The 13,487-nt window shown below is 45.0% G+C and overlaps 2 long non-coding RNA genes across 2 annotated transcripts; both read left to right on the top strand.

Annotated features, from left to right (window-relative positions):
* Positions 1-626: 626 nt before the first annotated feature.
* Positions 627-4,149, top strand: LOC147990829 (uncharacterized). The gene is made up of 3 exons (XR_015601301.1): positions 627-1,036; positions 2,442-2,513; positions 3,815-4,149. It is a non-coding gene; the product is annotated as an uncharacterized LOC147990829 (long non-coding RNA).
* Positions 4,150-6,587: 2,438 nt separating this feature from the next.
* LOC125526499 (uncharacterized) lies at positions 6,588-9,852 on the top strand. The gene is made up of 2 exons (XR_007291717.2): positions 6,588-7,134; positions 9,509-9,852. It is a non-coding gene; the product is annotated as an uncharacterized LOC125526499 (long non-coding RNA).
* Positions 9,853-13,487: the final 3,635 nt, after the last annotated feature.

Below are 13,487 nucleotides of genomic sequence, written 5' to 3'. Positions count from 1 at the left end.
CTCCACTTCAACGTAAAGAAATTAAAAACTGTAACTTTTGGCACTTAGTGTCTAATCACCCCCCCTCTAGACACCTCTTCTCGATCCTTTTAGATTTCTTGTAGTGGAGGAGAATTGTGATGCCCGGATAATTAAGCTGTAGTAACCCTCTGCTAATAACGCCACGTCACCATGATTACTGTTGTTAAACTCTTGTTGGTTCGAATCCGGTCCAAATTTAAATTTAAATTAAAGACAAAAATAAAGTTTTCAAACATAACATCTAAAATGTTCAAAGTGTGGCAAATAATCTCTGTTATTTTTCATCTTGAAACCAACCTCTTTTGGATTCCCAGGTCCCCCTGGAACTTCATTTAGTGGTCTAGCAGCATTTAAAATTGGCCTTTTAAATTTCTAAAATTGATTAGACAACTCCTTTTGACCCCAAACTTTTTGTCCCATCTCAAGGTTTTGTGATAGATTTATGTGCCAATTTTTGTTCCAAACAAAACTCTTTTGGTACAAAAAGAAAATGCAAAACAGAGACAAAAAAGAAGAATAAGAAAAGGCCACTGTGCACTTGGGCCACCAGTGTACCTGAGGCCCAACTTCCCCTCCCTCCTCTTCCTCCTGTTCAACAAGAGGCGTGCTGGCCGCCCGAGCATCGTCCATGGCGGGGATTGGCCACGCGCCGACCATCCCATGGCCCTCCCTGAGGGATAAGATCGCCTCCCCACAACCCCGGTCAACCCTAGCTCACCCCCAGATCTTTTCCCCCCTACCCCCTCATTCTACATCGCCCTCCTCGAGCCCGCTCTCCGCTGCCGCCGCCATGGCCCGTCGCAGTCGCGGCCACCGCCTCCCCCGAGTACCTCTGACCAGCCCTGCAGTACCGCCACCGTCCTCTGCTTCGACTCTGCCACCTAGCACCCTTCCGGAGCGCCTGCATCGACGCCGACGACCCCTTCTTCAACCTGGGACCTCCATCGTCGCTGCCGTCGAATTCCGGCCACACCGAGCCTCCCACGAGCACGCGGTGCGCACCTGCAGGCCCGCTGTGAGCTCCCTGTCCCCTCTGCCCTCTTCCCCTGTAGCTCCGTGCCATAGCCGTCGTCTCCACCGTGGCCGAGCGCGCCGCCGCCTCCTTTGGTCCCGACGTAGCTCCAGTGACCGAATGGCCATGCACGCGCGACCGTAGCCTTGCCGCGACACGTAGGCCCTCGCTAGCTCCTTACTCTGCTCGTTTGCGTGCTGCTGCTGTCGTTACTTTTTCACCCGAACGCAGGCGTTAGCTTCACCAATCGCCGGCGCCTACTCCGGCAGCCCCAGCTCCGGCCACCCCCTGCTGCTTTCCCTCAAGCTCGCGCACGCCCAGGGCGCGCCTCGCCCCTGCGGCCGCGGCAGACCTCGCCTGCACCCCGCGCCCGCTCCGGCCCCGCAGTCGTCGCCTCGCCGCGCTCGCCGCCGCCTAGCGCACGCGCTCACGCCGCCTGCTCGCCTGACCGCGCCGCTCGTGTCCGACCGTCCGCCTCCGCCGCCTCGCCCGCGACCCCCTGCCCCTGCCCCGCGATGCCCCGGCCGCCACGCTCGCGTCTGGCCGTTTATGCCACGCCGGCGCCACTCGCGTGCCTCTGGCGCAACCTCGCGCCCGCACCCGCCTGGGGCATGCCCCGCTCACCCCTGCCACTGCCGCCGGCTGCCCCCAGCTCGCTCCAGCCGCCACCACCGATCGCGCTCGCACTGGCCCTCCGCCCGGCCGCGGCCTTGGCCTCTGCCGCACTCGCGCGTGCACGCCCGCCTCCCCTGGGTCTTCTCTGTCCCTGCTTGGTCGGGCCGGCCCTTTCTAATTGGGGTTAGATTAGGCCTAACCCCCTGTTATTGATAACCCCGCCCTGTTAAAAAATTAGAAGTAGAAAACAAAGGAAAAGAAAAGCCCTAGACAATGACATGTCGGACCCCTGGGTCCCTGTTGACCATTCAATGGGTCAACATTGACTGCTGACCGGGCAGTCAACGGGGCCCACAGTCAGCCTCTGGTACAGGGTTGGGTGCATTGGACCGGGTGCACCTAGCCTTTTTTGTTTATTTTATTCGAAATTAAATAAATTCCAAAATTTCAGAAAAGGATTTAAAACATGAAATATTAATAGAAAATAAACCGTAAGTCAGATGAAAAAACTTTGTACATGAAAGTTGCTCAGAACGACGAGATGTATTTGAATACACAGCCCGTTCATCCGCCATGCAACCCTAGTATAGCGAACACGCAACTTTCCCCCTTCGATTTATCTGTCTGAAAACGCGGAACACCAGGAATACTCTCCCGGATGTTTCCCCCTTTGCCGGTATCACCTACTGCCGCGTTAGGGCACCCCTAGCACCGCGCATTGTCATGTTATGCTTTGCGATGCTTGATTGCTCTGTTATTTATTGTGTTTCCCTCTGTTACTTCTTTTCGGTAGACCTCGAGACTGCTGCCGATACCCCTGTGATCGACTACATCGACGATGACCCCTCCTTGCCAGAGCAACCAGGCAAGCCCCTCCCCCCTGATCACCAGATATCGCCTACTCTTCTCTGTACTGCTTGCATTAGAGTAGTGTAGCATGTTACTCCTTGTCGTAAATCCTATCCTGATGCATAGCCTATCATTGTTGCTACAGTTATTGATACCTTACCTGCAATCCTGAATGCTTAGTATAGGATGCTAGTTTATCATCAGTGGCCCTACATTCTTGTCCGTCTGCCAAGCTATACTATCGGGCCGTGATCACTCGGGAGGTGATCACAGGTATATACTTATACATATTATATGATACCTGTGGTGACTAAAGTCGGGTCGGCTCGTAGAGTACCCGCGAGTGATTCACGGATTGGGTCCGAAAGGACGTTTGTCCCGACGGCCCTCTGAGTGGATCTTTGTGGCGGAGCGATAGGGTAGGTTGAGACCACCTAGGAGAGAGGTGGGCCTGGCCCTGGTCGGCGTTCGTGGTTATTTCAACATAACACGCTTAACGAGATCTTGGTATTCGGTCTGAGTCTGGCCACTGGCCTATACGCACTAACCAACTACACGAGAACAGTTATGGGCACTCGACATCGTGGTAACAGCCGAAGCCTTCTTGACGTCAGCGACTGGGCGGCGTGCGCCAGGTTGGACTGGAATGCCCGCTCTTGTATAAGGGAGGCTAGGTCTGCTCGCCGGCCGCGTACGCGACGTGCAGGTGTGCAATGGGCGATGGGCCCAGACCCCTGCGCCATAGGATTTAGACCAGCGTGCTGACCTCTCTGTTGTGCCTAGGTAGGGCTGCGACGTGTTGATCTTCCGAGGCCGGGCATGACCCAGGAAAGTGTGTCCAGATAAAGGGGATCCAGCGTGTTGGGAAATGTGTTGCACCCCTACAGGGAAGTTTATCTATTCGAATAGCCGTGTCCCTCAGGATGACCCGGAGTTGTACCTTGACATTATGACAATTAGAACCGGATACTTAATAAAATACACCCTTCCAAGTGCCAGATACAACCCGGTGATCGCTCTCTCACAAGGCGACGAGGGGAGGATTACCAGGTAGGAATATGCTATGCGATGATACTTGGTTAACTTACCATCTACTCTCTTCTATATGCTTCAAGATGGAGGCTGCCAGAAGCGTAGTCTTCGATAGGACTAGCTATCCCCCTCTTATTCTGGCATTCTGCTGTTCAGTCCACATATGCTACCCTTTTTTCATTTGATACCAATGCATACATATGTAGTGTAGCTCCTTGTTTGTGAGTACTTTGGATGAGTACTCACGGTTGCATTGCTCCCCCTTTTTCCCCTTTCTATACCCAGTTGTTGTGACCAGACGTTGGAGTTCAGGAGCCAGACGCCACCGTCGACGATGACTCCTACTACTCTGGAGGTGCCTACTACTACGTGCAGGCCGGTGACGACGACCAGGAGTAGTTTAGGAGGATCCCAGGCAGGAGGCCTGCGCCTCTTTCGATACGTATCCCAGTTTGTGCTAGCTATCTTATGGCAACTTGTTTAACTTATGTCTGTACTCAGATATTGTTGCTTCCGCTGACTCGTCTATGATCGAGCTCTTGTATTCGAGCCCTCGAGGCCCCTGGCTTGTAATATGATGCTTGTATGACTTATTTTATTTGTAGAATTGTGTTGTGATATCTTTCCGTGAGTCCCTGATCTTGATCGTACACGTTTGCGTGTATGATTAGTGTACGATTGAATCAGGAGCGTCACAGATATAAACCCCATATTTTTATCCTCGATGGCAACAATACAATACGTGCCTTGCTGCCCCTACTATCACTGGAAAAGAACACCACAAGATTGAACCTAAAGATAAGCACTTCTCCCATTGCAAGAAAAATCAATCTAGTTGGCCAAACTAAACCGATAATTCGAAGAGACTTGCAAAGATATCAAATTATGCATATAAGAATTTAGAGAAAAACCAAATATTGTTTATAGATAAAATTGATCATAAATCCACAATTCATCGAATCTCGGGAAACACACCGCAAAAGAATATTACATCGAATAGATTTCCAAGAACATCGAGGAGAACTTTGTATTGAGAACCAAACAAAGAGAAGAAGCCATCTAGCTAATAACTATGGACCCGAAGGTATGTGGTAAACTACTCACACATCATTGGAGAAGCTATGGTGTTGATGTAGAAGTCCTCCGTGATCGATTCCCCCTCCGGCAGATCGCTGAAAAAGGCCCCCAGATGGGATCTCACGGGTACATAAGGTTGCGACAGTGGAAAAGTAGTTTCGTACCTCCCTGTATGTTTTTAGGGTATAAGAGTATATATAGGCGAAAGAAGTACGTCGCTGGAGCTACGAGGGGCCCACGAGGGTGGGGGCACGCCTACCCCTGGGTGGGCCCTCCTACCTCGTGGCCGCCTCGCTGCATCTCTGACTTCCACTCCAATTCTCCTGGATGACGTTTGTTCCAAGAAAGATCCTCACGAAGATTTCGTTCCGTTTGGATTCTGTTTGATATTCCTTTTCTGCGAAACACTGAAATAGGCAAAAAAAACAGAAACTGGCACTAGGCCTCCGGTTAATAGGTTAGTCCCAAAAATAATATAAAAGTGCATATTAAAGCCCGTTAAACATCCAAAACAGATTATATAATAGCATGGAAGAATAAAAAATTATAGATATGTTGAAGACGTATCAGGTAGCAAATAGTAAACGGGCACAAAAATGGTATTGCAATGCTTGAAAATGAGGCCTAGGGTCCTTACTTTCGCTAGTGTAATCTCTCAATAGTGTTAATATAATTGGATCATATAAGCATCCCTCAACGTGCAACGAAGAATCACTCCAAAGTTCCTATCTAGCGGAGAACATAAGACGAAACCATTTGTAGGGTACGAAACCACCTCGAAGCTATTCTTTCCCGTTGATCTATCCAAGAGTTCGTACTAAAATAACACCAAATAATTTTAGATTCATATTACTCAATCCAACATAAAGAACCTTAAAGAGTGCCCCAAGATTTCTACCGGAGAAACAAAAGACAAGAACGTGCATCAACCCCTATGCATAGATTATCCCAATGTCACCGCGCGAATCCGCGAGTTGAATGCCAAAACACATATCAAGTGAATTGATAACCCACAAGTATAGGGGATCGCAACAGTTTTCGAAGGTAGAGTATTCAACCCAAATTTATAGATTTGACACAAGGGGAGCAAACAATATTTGAAGGTATTAGCAGCTGAGTTGTCAATTCACACTTGTAGATCAATTATCTGAAGCAAAGTGATCAGTAGCAAAGTAGTTTGATAGTTTTGATAATAGTGACAGTAGCAACGGTAACAGTAAAAGTGATAGCAGTAATTTGTAGCAAGTGTAATAGTGATGATAGCAATAGTAACGCGGCAAGATCAATAAGGATAAATTCGTAGGCATTGGATCGGTGACTTGTTGGATGATATTCATCATGAGACAGTTATAATCTAGGGCGATACGGCACTAGCTCTAGTTCATCGATATAAGGGCTTTATTAAAAGAACATGCATGACATATTTTGTCCTAACCTTCCGTGGCAGCGGGCTCCATATTGGAAACTAAGGGATATTAAGGTCTCCTTTTAATAGAGAACCGGAACAAAGCATTAACATATAGTGAATACATGAACTCCTCAAACTATAGTCATCACTGAGAGTGGGCCCGGTTGTTGTCACTCCGGAGTTGCCGGATCATAACCGTAGTAGGTGACTATAACTTGCAAGATCGGATCTAAAACATGGATATAATGATGAATTCATAAACAGTTCAGATCTGAAATCATGGCACCTGGGCCCAAAGTGACAAGCATTAAGCATGGCAAAGTCATAGCAACATCAATCTAAGAACATAATGGATACTAGGGATCAGGCCCTAACAAACCTAACTCGATTACATGATGAATCTCATTCAACTCCTCACCGACCAGCGAGCCTACGAAGGAATTACTCACTCCCGGTGGGGAGAACCATGGAATTAGCGATGGAGAAGGGTTGGTGATGACGAAGAACGAAGAGGGGGCGACTAGTATAGAAACTGAGCTTATGGTAGAAGAATAGAAAAAAGATACTGGGCCGTTGGATCAGGCATGTACGCTACAGATCGGAGAGGATGGATCTGTACTCATAACTACACAACTCTGTGCAAATATGTCCCTTTGCTCTCAACTAAGTTGCTTCAGGTCCCTCTCCTTCAAAACGACTCTCCCTGTAGCTCGCTCCCTCGTTCCCCAATCTCTCGTCGACGGTGGTAGCTGCCCAGATAGGCAGATCCGGTGCTTCCATGGTGGACGACGGTTACTCCCACGGCACATACTCCCTGCCCCCTGCCCTCCTACTACGGCATCTAGGTCGCTTGGTTCCGCCCCCAGGCCACCACATCATCACGCTGCACATCATCGTCAGCGACCGGGCAGCCGCCGCCACGGTGTCCTCGTCCCTGGTGGCCGCGGATGTCCCGCCCGCTCAACACGTTCCTACATCCGGAGGCAAGCTAGTAGTGATCTAGTCCGTGGTGATGCTGCCACTCCTCCCCGTTGCTCCTAGATCCAGCAATAGCTCACCGGAGGCAAGCCGGTGGTGTTCGATCTCCTCGCCTCCTTCGCCTCGCAGGATCAGAAACAAAGTCCGCTCCGTTTTTCCCACTTCCCTCCCCTCTCTCCCTCCTGTAGATTACTCTCTAATGGCTTCTCCCCTCTCCTGTGACGCTTAGGATGATGCTTAGTGCTATGGCTTAATTCTGGTATGCTACCCAAGAACACATGTGTCTGAAGATTGCACATTGTCAACATTGGTCATTGTAGCTCATATTTTATACTGTGCTGTGTTTAGGAAGAGGCATATCTATCTAATGAAAATTTACACATATGTACTGTATATGCACATGTTGGATTTTGTTCAGAATTTGTTGATACTTCTAAATATGCATCTCGTACTTCCCCCAAAAAAAGGGGTTCAATGGAGGTTTAGCTCCAAAGCGCCTCGCCCGTGGTTTGAATTATATCTGATGAAACGGTCAAGCCCACTGCTTTTATTTTCACAGGAGTGCAGAGAGAGTCGGAGCAGAAACACATGAACAGAGTAGATTTAGTGAGAGGCTGATAAAGCTGAATATTTAGCATGCATATACGGATGTCGTGTGGTGTGTCAAAAAATAGTATGGGAATACATTCTGGCGAGATGATGTTTCAGCCTTAGCTTGTGATACAGGAACATCCTATAGTGGCTCTCGTTGCCTCGCGATGTTATAAAGGTATATATGCTTGTGATACAGCCACACATGAACATCCTATAGTGGCTCTCGTTGTCCTGGTGAAATTAGTTCAGAAGTTTATGTTAAGATTTTGTAGTCTGTCTGTACATGTAAGATTATCGGTGCCCAAAATATTAGTATCAGACAACATCAAAGCTTGGAGGTCAAATTGTGGTCAGCTCAAAACCGCGCTTACATCCATGAACTAATTTAATATATCTACCAGCATGTTCATGTGTTGTTTTAGATTTTTAAATGTCGAATTCACCTGACCAAAATAGTTAGAGAATAGTGTACATATTTCACCAAGAGGTTGAAGGATAACATTCTTGTTTTCAGTTTGCATTCATTGTAACCTTCCGCTTGTAAAATAAGACTCTCGTTGTCTGTACCTTCTAATTTGCAACCTTGCAATTGGAGATGTCTTCTTCCAGAGAAAAAAAGTAGTTGCACTTGTTTGCCGAAAAATATTTTTGTCAATGAATATTTGACCTGAGGATCAACCTAACTTGGTAATTTCATGATTTCCAATATGGAAAAGTTAGCTTCTATTTTGCCTTCTGCTCTTTCTGGGTGCACATTATTTTGGCCGCATTAGAATGGGCAGCCAATTGTTGTGCGCTGCCATTTTGTTCACTGGTAGCAGTAAACTGTTTGTTCCACAGACCACAACAAAAGAAAAACTACAGTTCCTTGGATCACTGCGATGTTATTTGGGCACCACATGAGCACATTCTGATTGGAGCCAGGTTAATCGAGCCTGGAGTCAAAATAAAATAAAATCAATGACAGTGGTAGAATCACTACAACCACGCAGATGAACCGGTGAAAATATAACATTTTGATGAGATTTTGGATACTAGAGCAATTGAATTGTCAAAGTCTGTTGCACTTTGATTGGTTCCCACAACATGAAATGGTTTACGACCACTCTTTCTCGGTCATCTTGTCCATTTTTATTTCCTGTGTTGTCGTGGTTTTCTTGTTGCTATTCCGAAGTAATATAATGCATGCCATCATTTTGTTTTAAAACTATTGGATTATAATAATAATCTGAATCTGCAGGACAGGGAAAAAAATTGTTCGCTGCCATTTGTTCTTGTTCCTATCTCTGCTTTTAAGTAGTCCTTGAAACTTGTAATCTGATGATCTGAGGTATATGGATGGTTGTTCAAGCTTTCAGCTATGTTAAAATTTTATAAAAGTACCTGATCAAAAAAATATGCAATCCCAGTGTGTTTGCAAATAATATTGCTAGATATTTTTGCCCAGTGGAGTATCTGAACAAAAATTATTGAGCTCTTTTCAGTAAAATCCCAAGGTTTATCTGATTGATGTCTAATATGATTCTGCATTTTGCATGTTCGCTTAAGTTAATTTATCTGAACTTTATATGTAAATGTTTTTGTTGCCTACTTCTGCCATTGGTTGCCAGTCTCACCATATGAACAGTATGCACTAGTGTTTTTTGTACGAGATAAATAATGTTTTATAATCTCATTATTAGTAGGTTAGGATGAGCAACAAAATAGCTGGCGGCTCTGTGAGTTCCAGCATAGAAGCAAACTTTAGGTTGTGTTTTTGGATGAATTTGATTCATCTCTATTTTCCTTCCATGTGGTATGTGCAGCACACACTTAGATGGCATTTATGATGCATATTCATTCGATTAGATCATGAGTAATAAGATTATGAATGCTTGACACTTGTACGGACCTGTGCTAACTGAATTTTTATTTGTTATTAGGTCTGATCTCTCCCAGCACAAGAAGCTCGATAAGCACGCTAGTAATGGAGGCTTTTTTGTTGTGTACCATCAAGTAGCAAAAGTTGATGCAATTTTTACTGGCAATGCTTGCTGAAACGGCGATTATTTTGGTCCTTCATAATTAGTCTTGCATGAGATGTAGCAAAAACGATCCTCTCATGATATGTTACACTTGATAAGATATGTATGTGCGTCTCTTCTGTTATGTTCGGTCTGGGATCATGCAATTTCAAATGTATGTTTCGTTATGATTTCAAGTGGATGGATAATGTTCTCATGTACTCTAATATTTGTGATGATGTCCACCTACTTTTAGTGACCAACATGTTTGGATTTCTTGCATGATTTCTGATGTAGCAGAAGTTAGTAATGAAACCAAATATACATGAGTTCTCGTACAGTACATATATGTGCATTTTTTGTGTAAACTTAATAGGACAAGGGCACCCTTACAGGTCTGAAACAGTGTCTTATTTAGGAAGGACAAATTGATTGATATATGAGAGATTTGAGGTGGTTATTGCAAAAGTTATTATATGTAACTAGTACTAGGGGGGTTTTCAAGAAATGTACACTGGGAACTCTCCACCTAAATCTGTACCAGTCATCTTCCATCCAACGGCTCAGGTTCGTTTTTTTTTCTATTCTTTCACCATAGGCCTTGTTTCTATACTAGTCCTCCCCAAACGAAGATCCCCCTTTCCGGAACCCCAAAAGGACTCCAGATCTGCCCTCCCGAGGAAGAACAGGGCCTGGCGGTGGCTCCATCTCGTGGATCGCGATAATTCTTTCTCGCTCATTTTTTTCTGAAAATATGTGAATTTATAGTATCAGGGGGGCGTCTGTGGGGCCATCAGGTGAGTACAACCCACCTGGACGCGCCAGGAGAGGGGGCGCGCCCTGGTGGGTTGTGCGCACCCAAGGGCCCCTCTCTGGTTGGTCTTGGCTCCAGTAATTCTTATTTTTTGATATAAAAAATCCTCAAAAAGTTTCGTTCCATTCCGAGAATTTTTATTTCTGCACAAAAACAACACCATGGTAGTTCTGCTGAAAACAGTGTCAGTCCGGGGTTAGTTTCATTCAAATCATGCAAATTAGAGTCCAAAACAAGAGGAAAAACGTGAGAAGAAGTAAATACGTGATGTCTACTACACAACTTTCTTCTTGTAGACATTGTTGGGCCTCCAAGTGCAGAGGTTTGTAGGGCAGTAGCAAATTTCCCTCAAGTGGATGACCTAAGGTTTATCAATCCGTGGGAGGCGTAGGTTGAAGATGGTCTCTCTCAAATAACCCTACAACCAAATAACAAAGAGTCTCTTGTGTCCCCAACACACCCAATACAATGGTAAATTGTATAGGTGCACTAGTTCGGCGAAGAGATGGTGATACAAGTGCAATATGGATAGTAGATATAGGTTTTTGTAATCTGAAATTATAAAAACAGCAAGGTAACAAGTAATAAAAGTGAGCGTAAACGGTATTGCAATGCTAAGAATCAAGGCATAGGGTTCATATTTTCACTAGTGCAAGTCCTCTCAACAATAATAACGTAATTGGATTATTTGACTATCTCTCAACATGCAACAAAGAGTCACTCCAAAGTCACTAATAGCGGAGAACAAACGAAGAGATTATGGTAGGGTATGAAACCACCTCAAAGTTATCCTTTCTGATCGACCTATTCAAGAGTCGTAGTAAAATAACACGAAGCTATTCTTTCTGTTCAATCTATCATAGAGTTCATACTAGAATAACACCTTAAGACACAAATCAACCAAAACCCTAATGTCACCTAGATACTCCAATGTCACCTCAAGTATCCGTGGGTATGGTTATACGATAAGCATCACACAATCTCAGATTCATCTATTCAACCAACACAAATAACTTCAAAAAGTGCCCCAAAGTTTCTACCGGAGATTCAAGATGAAAACGTGTGCCAACCCCTATGCATAAGTTCACGAGGTCACGGAACTCGCAAATTGATCACAAAAACATACATCAAGTGGATCACATGATATCCCATTGTCACCACAGATAAGCACGTGCAAGACATACATCAAGTGTTCTCAAATCCTTAAAGACTCAGTCCGATAAGATAACTTCAAAGGGAAAACTCAATCCATTACAAGAGAGTATAGGGGGAGAAACATCATAAGATCCAAATATAATAGTAAAGCTCGCGATACATCAAGATCGTACCACCTCAAGAACACGAGAGAGAGAGAGAAAGCGAGAGAGAGAGAGAGAGAGAGAGAGATCAAACACATAGCTACTGGTACATACCCTCAGCCCTGAGGGAGAACTACTCCCTCCTCGTCATGGAGAGCGCCGGGATGATGAAGATGGCCACCGAAGAGGGATTCCCCCCTCCATCAGGGTGCCAGAACAGGTCTAGATTGGTTTTCGGTGGCTACGGAAGCTTCTGGCGGCGAAACTCCCGATCTGTTGTGCTCCCCAATGTTTCTAGGGTATATGGATATATATATAGGCGAAAGAAGTCAGTCAGGGGAGCCACGAGGGGCCCACGAGGTAGGGGGTGTGCCCAGGGGGTAGGGTGCGCCCCCACCCTCATGGTGGCCTCGGGACTCTTCTGGCCCAGCTCCGGTACTCCGTGGGCTTCTTCTGGTCCAAAAAAAGATCTCCGTGAAGTTTCAGGTCAATTGGACTCCGTTTGGTTTTTCTTTTCTGCGATACTCAAAAACAATGAAAAAACAGAAACTGGCACTAGGCTCTAGGTTAATAGATTAGTCCCCAAAATCATATAAAATAGCATATAAATGCATATAAAACATCCAAGGTTGATAATATAATAGCATGGAACAATCAAAAAATATAGATATGTTGGAGACGTATCAAGCATCCCCAAGCTTAATTCCTGCTTGTCCTCGAGTAGGTAAATGATAAAAACAGAATTTTTGATGTGGAATGCTACCTAACATATTTGTCCATGTAATTCTCTTTATTGTGGCAAGAATATTCAGATCCATAAGATTCAAGACAAAAGTTTAATACTAACATAAAAAATAATAATACTTCAAGCATACTAATAAAGCAATCATGTCTCCTCAAAATAACATGGACAAAGCAAGCTATCCCTACAAAATCATATAGTCTGGCTATGCTCCATCTTCACCACACAAAGTATTTAAATCATGCACAACCCCGATGACAAGCCAAGCAATTGTTTCATACTTTTGGTGTTCTCAAACTTTTTCAATCTTCACACAATACATGAGCGTGAGCCATGGATATAACACTATAGGTGGAATAAAATGGTGGTTGTGGAGAAGACAAAAAGGAGAAGATAGTCTCACATCAACTAGGCGTATCAATGGGCTATGGAGATGCCCATCGATAGATATGAATGTGAGTGAGTAGGGATTTCCATGCAACGGATGCACTAGAGCTATTAGTGTACGAAAGCTCAACAAAAGAAACTACTGGGTGTGCATCCAACTTGCTTTCTCATGAAGACCTAGGGCATTTTGAGGAAGCCCATCATTGGAATATACAAGCCAAGTTCTATAATGAAAGATTCCCACTAGTATATGAAAGTGACAACATAGGAGACTCTCTATCATGAAGATGATGGTGCTACTTTGAAGCACAAGTGTGGTAAAAGGATAGTAGCATTGCCCCTTCTCTCTTTTTCTCTCATTTTTTTCTTCTTATTTGGGCCTTTTCTCTTTTTTATGGCCTCTTTTTTTCTCTTTTTTTTATTTTTCGTCCGGAGTCTCATCCCGACTTGTGGGGGAATCATAGTCTCCATCATCCTTTCCTCACTGGGACAATGCTCTAATAATGATGATCATCACACTTTTATTTACTTACAACTCAAGAATTACAACTCAATGCTTAGAACAAGATATGACTCTATATGAATGCCTCCGGCGGTGTACCGGGATGTGCAATGACTCATGAGTGACATGTATGAAAAAATTATGAACGATGGCTT

The sequence above is a fragment of the Triticum urartu genome, chromosome 1A, assembly GCF_056163025.1.
Source record: "Triticum urartu cultivar PI428250 chromosome 1A, HENAU_Tu73, whole genome shotgun sequence".
NCBI lineage: Eukaryota > Viridiplantae > Streptophyta > Magnoliopsida > Poales > Poaceae > Triticum > Triticum urartu.
This window is presented reverse-complemented; position numbering and strand designations above follow the sequence as displayed.